Source organism: Mangifera indica, chromosome 20 (genome assembly GCF_011075055.1).
Source record: "Mangifera indica cultivar Alphonso chromosome 20, CATAS_Mindica_2.1, whole genome shotgun sequence".
Lineage (NCBI taxonomy): Eukaryota > Viridiplantae > Streptophyta > Magnoliopsida > Sapindales > Anacardiaceae > Mangifera > Mangifera indica.
In genome coordinates, this window is record NC_058156.1 from 4,366,950 (window position 1) to 4,381,858 (window position 14,909).

General features: G+C 33.8%; 1 pseudogene; it reads left to right on the plus strand.

Moving 5' to 3' along the window:
* Positions 1–7,260: 7,260 nt before the first annotated feature.
* On the plus strand, positions 7,261–10,233 carry LOC123204800 (annotated as a pseudogene).
* The last annotated feature ends 4,676 nt before the right edge of the window (positions 10,234–14,909 follow it).

Genomic DNA, 14,909 nt, shown 5'->3' on the forward strand with positions numbered 1-14,909 from the left:
AGAGCAAAGGTGATGAAAAAAAAGAAAAGAAAAACTAAAAATATTATTACTTTGATTTCTCTGTAACTCTTCGTGAGCTTTAACGTTTTATTCTTTGAGAGTTCTATTCACATAAACTTATTCATATCTTGTAATCAAATATTATGGGTGTAATCCCATATCAACTAGTGTAATAGGCGAAATCCTAGATATACTACCTGTAGAAAATTCTTCAAGATATAGTGAAACTCCAAGGCGGTTTGTTTGGAGAAGTGGACGTAGGAGGCTTGCAAGAGAAAGCTCTGAACCACTCTAACTAAGCATTTCTATAACTCAAACTCTTTAAATATTATTTGTTATTACTGTTATTTATTGTTGTAGTTGTGGTTGTTAATATTGTTATTTATTGTTGTGCTCTGCTTGTTATTTATCTCGGCTGTTGTTGTCATTTATTTATGTTTTAAAGTCTATTACTGTTGAATTTATTGTTGGTGTTTCAGTTGTGTGGTTTGTAAAGTTATTTTGGAATTTTTTATAGTGTATCTTTTAATTTTTTGTTAAGAACCTATTCACCCCCCCTCCCCCCCGCACTAGGTTCACGTTAGCCATTACGAGAGTATTTAACAAAATAGGTAGAAGCCAGTTTGAAAAGAAAGGAAGAAAGAAGTAAGGTTGACACCTAGCTAAATTCTTAATCTTAGCTAGTACGTTAGAATGCACTAAACTCTCATAAGGGTGCAGTTGACAAAAGTAAGGTAATTTGCTTTCGATATGGTAAGTCTTGCCATTGAAGCAAACACTGTAAAACCTTTCTAGCTAACAAAAGAAGAAAGACTAAGTTTTCAACTTCAGGTAAGATTCAGAATTGAGCATTTTCTCAAAATCTCATGTTATTTAACACAAGATTTAAATTTTTCACATTTATTTGATGTGAAGAAACTAAGGCATAATAGGATGTTAGCCGAGAGAAGAAATGAACTTATAAGTTGGAAATGTGGTATGTGTACACCATATTAGTTGTAGGATTTGTGTATTCATTCTAGCCCACGGGCAATATAAAAAGATATAAAAACTAGTTGTAAAATTTTTTAGAAATAAAACTTATGCGAACTATGATTATTTCAAGAATTCTCAATTGTACAAATTAATTTGGACGAATAATTCAGTACAAAAGACTGAGTCATGACTAGAGTTTTAATTCATTCGATTGTTGTTGAATGATGGATACTAGTTATGTTTTTTAGACAAAGATAAACATGTCAGCCTTTCGTTGTTTTCAGCAAGAGTTTTGTTTGATTGTTGAATTTCATCTAAACAATGAGAATCAGCAGTTTGTGTCTAACAAATCAAAATTTGAATTTCATCTAATTCATTAAATATTCCAATGAATATGATTAGTAGATCTTTGAAAATATGCATATGAATACCTTGAAGAAATTCAAGGAATTCAAGAATGAAATAAAAATTTTTTTAACATGTGTATTCAATCACTTGGGTTAAACCAATGAGGTGAATGCATAAGACAGATGGTCTAATTTAATACCCACTAAATGTTCTAAGGTAATACCTTTGTGATTGTAACTGACATTTATGTCTATGTATAACACACTATATGCGTTGTATGCATTGGATTGAAATTCAATGACTCGTTTAACAATGACAGTAAGTAATTAACTTAAGTTAATTGAACTATATGTTAAATAGATTATCTTGTGTAATATTCTAAAGGAAACTTAGGAATATTGCCTTCCAATATTGAATAGATTTTAAAATCTATTTTGGAAGATTATTTTAGATGTCATTCTCTAAAAAATCAACTGGGAGGATAATAGAACTCAATTGAGTTCTGATTCACAAGAAAGATAGTTATAAAGTAAATAATGTGCCAATAAGTATGGTTGAACATTATAAAGAAGATTACTTATTCCTAGAAGAAAATGAGTAATTAGTACAAGTATAAAAAAGCCTGCAGGAAAGATGAGGTGCGTTATGAATTTATAAGAATTAAAATTCCTATAAATCTTGATAAACGCACTAGTAATTTATAATATTAAAATCTAAGACCTACAAGTGAAACTAAAATCTAGATGGGCTCATAGCTATTGCATGCCATTAAAAGTTAATGATTAATTGTCAAGAGCAACTCCAATTGATAAATCCTAGAATGGTTGTGATAACAATTGATGGTATTAACCTTGAAAAGAGTTAGTCAGTTGTGTAAGTTGATGAGTTCTATTTAAGAACTCATGTGAACATTGCAATCTAGAAATATTCATATAAATAAAACCATAAAATCTTTTGGTTCTACAAAGATGAATATAAAGCTATATAGAACATTCATATATTTAAGAGCAAATCATTTTTGAGTCATTCACTTACAAATCTTCTTCTCAAATCAAAACCTTTGATTATACACTTTCTTGAATTTTTGCATTGGGTTGTACTAAATTAAAACTTTGATATATACTCTTTGAGAGAGTTTTTAAGTTTTATCTTCTTATTACTTCATATTATAAAAGAATGAGATTCATTCTTAATGAAGCTAGAGATTTTTAGGGAGAGAAAGTGGACTCTAGCACTTGTAAAGTTTAATAACTCCTTGGAAGCTATTTCTATTGTGAAGAAAGCTTGGTTGAGGTTTTGTCAAGCAAGGATTAGTGGAATACTCCAAGGGACATAACTTAGAGGAGTGGATGTTGGTCGGGTTATACTGAACCATTATATATCGTTTGTTTGATTTTCTCATCCCTTAAACTCATATTTTGTGTTGTGTGTTGTTTTGATTGTGTTGATTATTTGGAATATATCTTGACATTTTCACAAATTGCATTAAAAATAGTCATCATTCATTAAGTTGCTTAAATTGCTTTAATTCTTTAATTAGTTAAAAATTGTTTTAAATTGCCTAATTCACCCTTCTTCTTAGGCTATTCGACATTCACAACTTTACCACAATAGACGTAAACAACCTTTCCCTTCCCTCCACCACTTCTTGGCTAAGTAGCAATATTTGGTTGCTTTTTTGCTTCGGGATTAGGCTTTGCCTTTGCCCTTAGCCTTGGATTTAAGTGCATGGCCTTCAACCACAAACACATTAGTTGAAGCTACCATTTGAACCTCTTACATAGCCTTCATCAGCATATATAACAATTTTGTAACATCCGAATTCAAGTGTGTCAGTAAACTCCACTTCCAAAATTACCCCTAGAGTTGATTTTATAACTTGTTGTGTAAAGAAATTGTAAAAGAATTATAGAAAACTGCTAAATGAGCAATATTTTTCAAAGGGGGTAAAATGGTTATTTATAAAGATTCAAGGGACAAAATGGGAATTAAAATTGAAGGGCACACTTGAAATTATATGGTGGTGCTAAGGGTTTTTGGTAATTGACTAAGGATAAAATAGTAATTTATGGAAAAGGTTAAGGGCAAAATGGTCCAAAAGACTTATAAAATATATAATCTATTCATCTTCTCCATTTTTATCCGAGAACTCCATGAAATTAAGCTAAAGCTTTCCCTTAACTAAAATTCGTCTAAAAACCTAGCTAAACCACCTAATTTCCAGAGGCCCCAGTTATAAAAAGTGTAGATCTGTCAATTCTGGTCAGTTCTAAGGTAAGAAATTTAATTTTTAAGATATGTGAAATTTGGGAGTTTGATGAATGATTATATTTTTGGTTGATTAAGGTTGCTAGAAAGAAGAAAAGAAGGTGAATAAGCTTAAATCATCTATATAGCCAATAAAAGGTAAGAATTTCATACTTTACATATTTAAAGTAAATTTGAGTTAGGTTATTTAAATAACCTTTACTTATATCAGTATGTAAGGTATTAGAATTAAGGTGATTTATGCTTAAAAGGATAAAGAAATTCATTAGGATTCATGATGTAATTTTGGCCATAAGGGCAAAAATGTCATTTTATGCAATATAGGTTAATGTTCCTTAATTATGTGCATGTTATGTGAAATAACCCTTATATTAAGTCTATATTGTATAATTGAAATTAAATTGAGGCATGATATATATATATATATATATATATATATATATATATATATATATATATATATATATATATGCGTGAGAAAATAATATGATGTTTGAGAATGAATGAAAAAAATAAGGGAAAATAACAAATGCGCATATTTCATAATATGCTTATATATGCATACATGAGGAATCATAACATATGCATGATTTAGAAAAAAAATAAAGAAAGAGGAAAAATATTTTCTAAGTCATGCATGCTTTCATAATGACTCATATGATACAGGAAAGCAGAAAACATACTTAAAATCCTTACACGCCAGTTGTACTGTGTGGACAGCAAATAAAATAATCGGTTGTACTGTGTGGACAACCAGCCGTACTGTGTGGACAGCAAATAAAATAATCGGTTGTACTGTGTGGACAACCAGCTGTACTGTGTGGACAGCAAAGAAAAAAATATCAGTTGTACTGTGTGGACAGCAAAGAAAAAAAATCAGCTGTACTGTGTGGACAGCAAAGAAAAATATCAGCTGTACTGTGTGGACAGCAAAAGAAAAATATCAGGTGTACTGTATGGACAGCAAAGAAAAATATTAGCTGTACTGTGTGGACAGCAAAAAAAAAAAATATATACGTGTAAGAGAGAATTATACTTTGTATGGTGACTGCAAGTACTATCATATGTAGTCTAAATCGATCAATGAGAAAGAGAGAGAAACAAATTAGTAAATATTTTATGAAAGTCATTTGCATTAGAATTATGCATACAAGCCTGTGTGGCTGATAAAGAGTTGAGAAAGATGTACGATCAGAAAATAGAAATGTCATGACACTCATACATGCATAAACCATAATGAGTGAATCATATCTGTATAGTAAGGAAATGAATAAATGTGTGAAAGAAAAGAATTATGATACGTGTTAAATGCGTGTTCTGTGTCAATTCTTTTGTTGTAAATAGTTCAGACACGCTGAGTATGGAAAAGATTAGAAAGAGATTAATACTGGTATGAAATACTTTAAGTGTTTAGTATGATTTTCTTACTGAGCCAAAGTCGCTCACTCCGTTTAATTTAATATTTTACAGGTAAAGAAATGCAGCAAAGGTTCCCGGAGAGCACTAATGAGACATGAGGCTAAGGGAGGAAGGCACCATAATTTTGTTGACTTAAATGTTATAATGTATATGTAATACATATATATATATGACTAGTTTTGAAAATTGGTTATAAAGTTTCTGTGGGTGATAATTTTTATAATTGTTATTATTATGTATTTATTTTACTAATTGTGGTTAAGTTGATAAAAATCCAGTCAATTGGTAGGACTGGTTTGTATGAATTACAAATTGGGAGTGTTACAGGGCATAATGAAAAGGAGAAAAATATTCCCTGGGCCCTCTAAAATAGGGAAACTTATGCCGTTTTTCTGTAACACACCCAATGGTTAGGAGAGGTTACATTTTTGGCATCAGAGCGCGATTTTGGGCGCTTAAAGGAAAATATAATATAATGTGTGGTAATATAATACAATATATCTATGGTTTTGCATTCTAATATTGCACAGGTGCCCCTTATGTCTCATAAATCAGCTCCCGAGAATCGACTGCAGTAAGTTATTTTCTTTACCTGTATTCAAATAATAGAATATTATGTAATTACACTTATGCAGTTATTAGATTATGAGTACCACAAGACGAGGACGAGGACGGGGTCGTGGAAGAGGTATTCAGAGAGAGACGGGAGAACCGTCTAACCCTACCCCGTCAGTTGGTTCAGGATTTGGGCTAGCAGAAATAAGAGATATAGTCCGTCAGGTGTTGACTGAGAGTCAAGATAGACCCACACCTGAAAATATAGCCAGAGATGCCATCCGAGATGAGATTAGAAGCGAGATTCGTGAGGAAGTCATAGAAGAAATCAGAAATGAAATGAGGAATGAAGGGAGAGGAGAAATTAGAGCTCAAAGGCGACTTGAGCCTATTTATTCCTTACCTAATCAATATACCCCTCCTGAATTTAAAGGTACTAAAGATCCTTTGGTGGCTGATGAATGGATCAAGCAAGTGGAAAGTACTATGGATTTATTTTCTATGACTGATAGAGAAAAAGTTCGGTATGCCAGTTTCTTGATGAGGGGAGAGGCCCGCGTATGGTGGGACCTAGTTAAAGAAACCAGAAATGTGGATCTGATGACTTGGAAAGACTTTAGAAGGGTATTTGAGACCCAATACAAAACAGCTGATGTGGTAGCAGTCAAAGTTCAAGAGTTCATTTCTTTACAGAAGGGAGAAGGTTCAGTAAAGGATTACTCTACCCGTTTTGATGTCTTAGCCAGTTTTGCTCCAGGTATGGTAAGTACTCCTAGTCTCCGGTTGGACAGATTTCTTCAAGGTCTTAAACCGGAGATAGCCTTGCATGTGCTAGCTGGACCACAACCTCCTCAAACTTATGAAGAGGCATTGGAGAGAGCATTGAGGTTGGAGGTATATATTAATAGGCTACCCAAGAATGCACCTTCCATGTCAACACCTCCATCATTGACAGTACCCCAAACAGTGATGCCAAGTCAGTCAGCTTTACCTGCTTCATTGACTATTTCTACACCAGTTACAACATCAGGGGGCAGTTCAATTGGCTCCAGTTTCAGAAACAATAGGGGAAAAAGAAAATTCCAGTCAAAAGCAAGTAGAAAAGGCTGGAAGAGTGACAAAAAGCCTAGAAAAGAAAATATTCCCCAATGTCAGATTTGTGGGAGACGTCATAGTAAGGAATGTTGGTACCAGTAAAAACAGGTGATTTGTTATAGATGCCGACAACCAGGGCATATAGCAAAAGATTGCCAAAGTACCGAAGTGCCAGTTCAGATACAACCACCACAAAGCCTAATTCCACCAGTGCAACCAGGGAGAGGTACTAATGCACGGGTTTATACAGCTACCCATAGCCAGGCGGAGGCTAGTCCATCTGCAGTTACTGGTCAGCTCCTTTTCCACTCTGTTTTTTTATATGCATTGATTGATTCAGGAGATACACACTCCTTTATTGCACCAGGGAGTGTGATTACAGATAAAATGCTAAAAGACCAGAAGGTAGTGATACATGGGAGAGAGTTAAAGGTGGACTTGATTGTCTTTGATATGCCCGATTTTGATGTTATTTTAGGCATGGATTTCTTAGAAAGATATGGAGTTGAGATTGACTGTAGAAAGAAAAAGGCTCGATTCCAACTCGATAATGGGGATTACTTTAATTTCGGAGAGGGCCATCAGCCTAGTATGATTATCAGTAATGTAAAAGCACAAAAATTATTGAAAAAGGGGTGTACGGGATATTTAGCTCATGTGGTATATGAGCATGATGTTCAAAGATTGGGTGTTCAAGATGTCCCAATAGTACAAGATTTCCCAGATGTCTTTCCTGATGAGCTATCAGGTTTGCCTCCAGAGAGAGAGTTGGAGTTTAGTATCGAGTTAGAACCTGACTCAGCCCCAATTTCAAAAGCCTCTTACCGAATGGCTCCAACTGAATTACAAGAATTAAAGAAACAGTTGCAAGAACTTTTAGATAAGGGTTTTATTAGACCTAGCCACTCTCTTTGGGGAGCACCCATACTATTTGTCAAAAAGAAAGATGGGTTGCTTCGTATGTGTATTGATTACAGAGAGTTGAATAAACTGACAGTGAAGAATAAATACCCATTGCCTCGAATTGATGATTTATTTGATCAATTGAAAGGAGCTTCTGTGTTCTCCAAAATTGACTTGAGGTCAGGTTATCACAAGGTGAGGATTACAGAGCAAGATATTCCAAAGACAGCTTTTCGGACTCGCTACGGGCACTACGAGTTTGTGGTAATGCCCTTTGGATTGACTAATGCTCCAGCAATCTTTATGGATTTAATGAATCGAGTATTTCATGATTGCCTTGACAAATTCCTAGTGGTATTTATTGATGATATCTTGATATACTCCAGATCAGAAGAAGAACATGTCGAACACTTGAGATTTGTGTTACAAAGATTGAGAGAAAGGAAATTGTATGCCAAATTCTCTAAGTGTGAATTCTGGTTGGATCGAGTAGTATTTTTGGGACATGTGGTTACTAAGGAAGGTATAGCTGTGGACCCCAGTAAAGTAGAAACAATACTTGAATGGGTGAGGCCAAAGACTGTGAAAGAGATCAGAAGCTTTTTAGGGCTAGCCGGCTATTACAGAAGATTTGTTCAAGGTTTTACCCGGTTGGCCAAACCATTTACAGCTCTTACCAGACAAGGAACTCCTTTTCTATGGACTGAAGCTTGTGAGAAGAGTTTCCAAGAGCTAAAAAGGCGATTGACTACAGCTTCTATTTTAGTATTACCAGAGGAAGGTGTAGATTATGATATTTATTGTGATGCCTCGTATAATGGCTTGGGAGTCGTGCTGATGCAAAAGGGTAAGGTGATAGCGTATACCTCTCGACAGTTAAAAGATTATGAAACACGCTACCCTACCCATGATTTAGAGTTAGCAGCAGTGGTTTTTGCTTTAAAAATTTGGAGGCATTATTTATATGGAGTTAAATGTAATATCTACACCGACCATAAAAGTCTAAAATATTTCTTCACTCAGAAAGACTTGAACATGAGACAAAGAAGATGGTTGGAGCTAGTCAAAGATTATGAATGTGATATTAAATATCAGCCGGGTAAAGCAAATGTGGTAGCTAATGCCTTGAGTAGAAAGATTGCCATAGCCCACTTCACCATTCAGATAGAGTTACAAAAAGAGTTTCAGAGGGAACATATTGAGGTGATAAGAAGTCAAGTGGCCAGATTGGAAATTCAACCTAATCTCTTCAATGAAATAAAAGAGAAGCAAGTAGAAGATTTGTGGTGCCAGAAAATAAGTCAACAGATATGTGAAGGGAAAACAACTGAGTTTCAAATAATAGATGGAGTGCTCAAGTTCAGAAACAGGGTATGTATTCCCCAAGATCTGAAATTGAGAAAGAAAATCCTAAGTGAAGCACATGATACACTTTACACTGCTCATCCTAGGGGAGTAAAGATGTATCAGGATTTAAAGAAAACTTATTGGTGGATAGGTATGAAGAAAGATATTGGTGACTATGTAGCTAAGTGCTTGGTATGTCAACAGGTCAAAGTCGAGCATCAGAGACCTTCGGGTTTGGTTCACCCACTTAGTATTCCTGAATGGAAGTGGGAAGATATTCCAATGGATTTCATCATTGGCCTACCTCGAGTACAAAAAGGCTATAATGCATTATGGGTGATTGTAGATAGATTGACTAAATCGGCCCATTTTATTCAAGTGAAAGATAGTTTTACTTCAGATCAACTGGCCCAGATTTATATACGGGAGATTGTGAGATTACATGGTGTACCCAAAACTATTGTATCAGATAGAGACCCCAAATTTGTTTCAGCTTTTTGGGGTAGCTTACAAAGAGCATTGGGTACTAGGCTGGCATTTAGCATAGCATATCATCCTCAAACAGATGGCCAGACAGAAAGGGTGAATCAAATACTAGAGGATATGTCGAGGGTCTGTTGTTTAGATTATAAAATAACCTGGCATGAAATGATTCCATTGATCGAATTTGCATATAATAATAGTTACCAGTCCACCATTAAAATGGCCCCATATGAGGCTCTTTATGGAAGAAAGTGTAGATCTCCATTACATTGGGATGACATAGGAGAGCGAGATGATTTGAGTCAAGTTCTTGGGCCTGAGTTAACCCAGAGGATGGTGGAAGATATAAAGGCTATCAAGACTAGAATGAAGCAAGCTCAAGACAGACAAAAGAGTTATGCAGATTTGAAAAGGAAGGAAGTAGAGTTTCAACCGGGTGATAAAGTTTTTGTGAAAGTAGCCCCTTATAAGCACGTGATGAGATTTGGAAGAAAAGGGAAACTTGCTCCAAGATTTATTGGCCCATTTGAAATTTTAGAAAGAGTGGGCAAGGTGGCTTATAGACTTGCACTTCCACCTAGTATGGATCGAGTTCATAATGTATTTCATATTTCTTTATTGAGAAAGTACATTAGCGATCCTTCACATGTCTTGAAATCAGATGATGTGGAATTAAAAGAAGATTTAGCTTATGAGGAGCAACCGGTGCAGATACTAGATAGAAAAATAAAAGAGCTCCGAAATAAGACAATTCCATTAGTGAAAGTATTATGAAAGAATCATAAGGTGGAAGAAGCCACATGGGAGGTTGAGCAACAAATGAGAGAGAGATTTCCCAACTTATTTGTTTAAATTTCGAGGACGAAATTCTTTTAAGGGGGAAAGAAATGTAACATCCGAATTCAGGTGTGTCAGTAAACTCCACTTCCAAAATTACCCCTAGACTTGATTTTATAACTTGTTGTGTAAAGAAATTGCAAAAGAATTATAGAAAACTGCTAAATGAGCAATATTTTTCAAAGTGGGTAAAATGGTCATTTATAAAGATTCAAGGGACAAAGTGGGAATTAAAATTGAAGGGCACACTTGAAATTATATGGTGGTGCTAAGGGTTTTTGGTAATTGACTAAGGATAAAATAGTAATTTATGGAAAAGGTTAAGGGCAAAATGGTCCAAAAGACTTATAAAATATATAATCTATTTATCTTCTCCATTTTTAGCCGAGAACTCCATGAAATTAAGCTAAAGCTTTCCCTTAACTAAAATTCGTCCAAAAACCTAGCTAAACCACCTAATTTCCAGAGGCCCCAGTTATAAAAAGTGTAGATCTGTCAATTCTGGTCAGTTCTAAGGTAAGAAATTTAATTTTTAAGATATGTGAAATTTGGGAGTTTGATGAATGATTATATTTTTGGTTGATTAAGGTTGCCAGAAAGAAGAAAAGAAGGTGAATAAGCTTAAATCATCTATATAGCCAATAAAAGGTAAGAATTTCATACTTTACATACTTAAAGTAAATTTGAGTTAGGTTATTTAAATAACCTTTACTTATATCAGTATGTAAGGTATTAGAATTAAGGTGATTTATGCTTAAAAGGATAAAGAAATTCATTAGGATTCATGATGTAATTTTTGGCCATAAGGGTAAAAAGGTAATTTTGGCCATAAGGGCAAAAATGTCATTTTATGCAATATAGGTTAATGTTGCTTAATTATGTGCATGTTATGTGAAATAACCCTTATATTAAGTCTATATTGTATAATTGAAATTAAATTGAGGCATGATATATATATATATATATATATATATATATATATATATATATATATATATAAATGCGTGAGAAAATAATATGATGTTTGAGAATGAATGAAAAGAATAAGGGAAAATAACAAATACGCATATTTCATAATATGGTTATATATGCATACATGAGGAATCATAACATATGCATGATTTAGAAAAAAAATAAAGAAAGAGGAAAAATATTTTCTAAGTCATGCATGCTTTCATAATGACTCATATGATACAGGAAAGCAGAAAACATACTTAAAATCCTTACACGCCAGCTGTACTGTGTGGACAGCAAATAAAATAATCGGTTGTACTGTGTGGACAACCAGCTGTACTGTGTGGACAGCAAAGAAAAAAATATCAGCTGTACTGTGTGGACAGCAAAGAAAAAAAAAATCAGTTGTACTGTGTGAACAGCAAAGAAAAATATCAGCTGTACTGTGTGGACAGCAAAAGAAAAATATCAGGTGTACTGTGTGGACAGCAAAGAAAAATATTAGTTGTACTGTGTGGACAGCAAAGAAAAAAAAAATATATGCGTGTAAGAGAGAATTATACTTTGTATGGTGACTGCAAGTACTATCATATGTAGTCTAAATCGATCAATGAGAAAGAGAGAGAAACAAATTAGTAAATATTTTATGAAAGTCATTTGCATTAGAATTATGCATACAAGCCTGTGTGGCTGATAAAGAGTTGAGAAAGATGTACGATCAGAAAATAGAAATGTCATGACACTCATACATGCATAAACCATAATGAGTGAATCATATCTGTATAATAAGGAAATGAATAAATGTGTGAAAGAAAATAATTATGATACGTGTTAAATGCGTGTTCTGTGTCAATTATTTTGTTGTAAATAGTTCAGACACGCTGAGTATGGAAAAGATTAGAAAGAGATTAATACTGGTATGAAATACTTTAAGTGTTTAGTATGATTTTCTTACTGAGCCAAAGTCGCTCACTCCGTTTAATTTAATATTTTACAGGTAAAGAAATGCAGCAAAGGTTCCCGGGGTGCACTAATGAGACATGAGGCTAAGGGAGGAAGGCACCATAATTTTGTTGACTTAAATGTTATAATGTATATGTAATACATATATATATATATATATGACTAGTTTTGAAAATTGGTTATAAAGTTTCTGTGGGTGATAATTTTTATAATTGTTATTATTATGTATTTATTTTACTAATTGTGGTTAAGTTGATAAAAATTCAGTCAATTGGTAGGACTGGTTTGTATGAATTACAAATTGGGAGTGTTACAGGGCATAATGAAAAGGAGAAAAATATTCCCCGAGCCCTCTAAAATAGGGGAACTCATGCCGTTTTTCTGTAACACACCCAATGGTTAGGAAAGGTTACAAATTTCATAAGGGTTTTCTCATTTTCATTTATATTAAAGTTCATGATAAAATTAGCCTATAATTTAGGGAGGGATTTCAACACCAAGTCAATGGCAAGCTCATAGTCCTTGATGAAGCCTAAGCTTGCCAACTGCTCAATATAGTCAATAATCTTGATCACATGAAGGCTAACTTAGATTCCTTTAGAAAGTTTGCAATCAGATAATGCACTTGACACTTCATATCATTTAGCCCTTGCATGAGTGGCATATAACTCTCAAAGGTGTGCAAGCATGGATGGAACATTTATTTCCTTATATTGTTTTTGTAGCTCATGTGACATGAAAGTTAGCATAAGGTATTGAACTTCCATGGAGTCATTAAGAGACTTATTAAAAATATCTTTTTTCTCTTGGGTGGCATTAGGACTAGCCTCATAGGGCAACAACCTTTCAAGGATATACAACCTCATTTCCTGACATAGAATAATCCAAAATTTTCTTTACTAATCAGTGAAGTTGTTTCCAATAAGCTTATTTTCCTTTTCAAGAATTGATTGATAAGTTAGGTTTGACATAATGATAATTTGAACTACAATTTACAAATAAAGATAATTAGTAATTTTATTCATAATTAATATTTATTTTAATTATGAATTTAATTAATTAAAATACTCCTACTATTTTCCTCAAGCCAATAGCCCTTACTATTGTACTATGAAAGTTTCAGAGAACTTTCTAGTAGACCGAGACCTTACCATATTAATTCTCCCCTTCATTTCGGTGAACAAGTTCGAATAATCAAATAGGTAAATTTCAAATTAATCATCAAAACCCTATGATCTCAAGTTAGGTTTTGGCTCAACAAATCATCTAACCTCAAATGTGACTCTTAGTATTATTAGTAGGGTAGATACTACATATCACCTTGCATCGACAAATGTATTCCCTACTTATGCCTTTAATATACTTCACCTTCATTTTAGCGAATAAGCAAAGCACACTAGTTAAGTCAGACTCAATATAAACATCTCTTAACTTTCCATCGTGTAAAAGTATATCCTTTACTTTGGCGAACAAGGGTCTAATGAACAGGGATTTAATTAAGACATCATATTGGAAGATACTAATTTAATCTTAGACATAATATTTAAATTGAGGTTTTTTTAATTAATTGGTCTTATTAGATTTTATGTCACATGTTAGGTGATATTTGCAAAAATATAATTGTTCACATCCATCCAACAACATAAAATTAAAATGCATCAGTACACAGCCATAACTAATATCAAACCTCTTGAGCCAAGATAAGTTTGACTAGTCAACCTGAGTGAATATTTTGTCTTCGCATCTTTGTCTTTGCGCTTGTCCTTCTCACCTTCAGTCCACAATAATTACATGGATTTATTTCTTAGTTACATTATTCTAAGAAAATAAAATAACAACCTAAACTAAAGAATAAGGTGAATTAAGGCAGGACGTGCAAGCCTTATTTGTGAATTACAACCCAAAGAAAATAAATAAAAATATTCACATCGGTTCGTTGGTTGTGTACTAGGCACCATTCATACATACATCCATACATTCACATCCAATTAAAATTTAATTATTAATTAGCCAAGTGTTAAATCAAATTTTTATACCAAAAACTTTGCAAAATTATTGTTCAACCCCAAGACTCAAGGAAATTTCAGTTTTGGTTACAATTCAATGAAACTCAAACCAAAATCTAATTCTCGATCTCAAAGGGCATGTAGGCATCTCAAGAGGCATGTTAAAGGCATGATAAAGGACCACAGTACATGGTTTGCACCAAAAATAATCACAACAAGCAAAAAAACTATGTAGTCATGCATATAAGTTCAAGGTACAGTGAGTACACCAACTACAATGCTAGCCTGAACAAAACTACCTAGACGATTGTCATTCAGTGATGCACCAGCCTGCACCTCAGGCTTGGGACAGGGCAAAGGCAACCCTACCACATCCAAGTGGTCAAAGCTCAGGCTGCCACCCTCATTGACCCATAAAATAGATTCTGTTTAGGCACATATCATGGTATAAAGTAACCTTGTAGTGAGCAGTATCAGCTTGTTCAGTTTTTGCTCCACCCATGCAAGGTGATGTTTCTAGCCTCAATTTTTGGACTTTCCAGTAATAGGAAATCCATGAGCTATTGTGCAAAGGTAAGCCAATCATTATGTGAGCAACAATGGCACGTAAACCATGCTTACTTGACAAAACGGCTATTAACCTTGGATTTAATCCTGCATCAACAATTAAATTAAAAAAAAATTAGGAATAATCACTCAATAAATTTAACACATCTTTACATTGTTCTTAAACTCAACAAATCATGCAGCAACACG